This window comes from Acartia tonsa, chromosome 3, assembly GCF_053477335.1.
Source record: "Acartia tonsa isolate MP-2025a chromosome 3, ASM5347733v1, whole genome shotgun sequence".
NCBI lineage: Eukaryota > Metazoa > Arthropoda > Copepoda > Calanoida > Acartiidae > Acartia > Acartia tonsa.
In genome coordinates this window covers 58,451,019-58,452,638 of record NC_137262.1, presented here as the reverse complement: position 1 = coordinate 58,452,638, position 1,620 = coordinate 58,451,019, and the positions used below count along the sequence as shown (strand labels likewise).

The following is a 1,620-nucleotide window of genomic DNA, read 5'->3' as shown; positions in this document are numbered from 1 at the left end:
TAGTGCCAAGTACAGTTCTTGTTTCATCCCTGGATTAGCCAGCTTAAAAATAAATAGTTACAAAGAGCTTAAAAATCATGAAGATGCAAAGAGTATGGTAAGTTTTATTTTATTTCTTTATTTAATTTTTATCGTTTTTTATATCTAATTTTAGCTTATTTAACATTTTTTATTAATTCTTTCATTATTTTTTGGTATAATAAGTCTCTTTTATATGATTATTTGATTAAAAATCGTTGTACATGTGTACAACAAAACCTGTTCTTAAATGTAAACAAAGAAATTACTGGCTATATAAGCATAGGTCAGGGCAAATTTCTTTAGTGTATTTTGATATTTCAATCACTCACCATCTATTTATACCCATTTTAGTTTAATATTTTATTATTTTATTTATTCTTATTTATTGTTTATGGGAACATTTTATTATTTTTATCAATATATATCCATGACCTATTGCAGTTCTGTGCATTATATTTAGTCATGTTTTATTGAGTGTTTTTTATCTATGCTTGCAGTTCTTTGCTATTATCCATAGATTAAGTTTTAATGTTTTATTCCCATATTCAATATTTTTGTCTAATCTGTATTTTATAGTTATAACAAGTTAACACTGGTGATCATAGTGCCAAGTACAGTTCTTGTTTTCATCCCTGGATTAGCCAGCTTAAAAAGTAAGAATAATTATTTGATATTTCTATTGATTTTAAGTTTATTTTATGGTTTACTTTTTATTTATAAACTTAAATATTTCAGTTCAACACTGTTCGAATTTAGCTGTGTTATCTGAAGAATTTCCATCTAATATACTATATATTTAATGCTCAATTTGTTGTTTTATGTTAATTTTATGTAAATATATGTGTTATTTTAAGTCTCTACATAGTTTTTACTCATTAGTTATCATGCACATTTTTGTTCTTGATGCTATTTCATTTTAGTCCTGTAGCTTTTCCAGAGTCTATCTCTGAATTGAAATTAAGCTGTCCCCTTATTTTTGGTTCTACAACATTGGCATGTGACTAATCAATTTTCTTATAAATGTTCTTTTTAAAAATGGAATTGTTTGGTTTGTTTTACTTTTGGATAAATTTGTCTTTGTATATTTATAAAAACGAAGCTTTTCTATAATAAGGGTCGGTCCGTTCATTAGTCAGCCCGTAACGCCATTGGAGAAATGTGATTTTCTCGACTACTATTGAAGATAGATTTTTATGACATATGTGCATCTAGTCTATACATTATTTTGTCCATAAGACATAATTGTTTCTTTTCTTTCTATTCTTTGTTATAACAACTGAACATCTGCTTTATAACTTTTTTATTCATTTGTCCATGATTTGCTAGTTATGGATGTTGTCATCCTTGTTGTTCTGTTTTCCGGTAGTAACCCGATATAATAAACCTTTTTCCAAGAGATTTTTCACTAATGCATTAAGTAAATAACTCAACCTTATGTTATTTCTTACATACATTTATTATTTTTGGGAGGAAATATTTGCCCCTAGCCTCTAGGGGCTTGTATTTTATGGGTTAGAGAAGGGCATAGAAATAGCCTAAAAATCTATAGACAAAGATCTAAAATAAAACGATCTAAAATCATTCTTGAACCTATGAGAA

General features: G+C 27.0%; 1 long non-coding RNA gene across 1 annotated transcript; it reads left to right on the top strand.

Annotated features, from left to right (window-relative positions):
• Window positions 1-322: 322 nt before the first annotated feature.
• LOC145315317 (uncharacterized) lies at window positions 323-877 on the top strand. Its single transcript, XR_013878032.1, has 2 exons — window positions 323-674; window positions 757-877. It is a non-coding gene; the product is annotated as an uncharacterized LOC145315317 (long non-coding RNA).
• The last annotated feature ends 743 nt before the right edge of the window (window positions 878-1,620 follow it).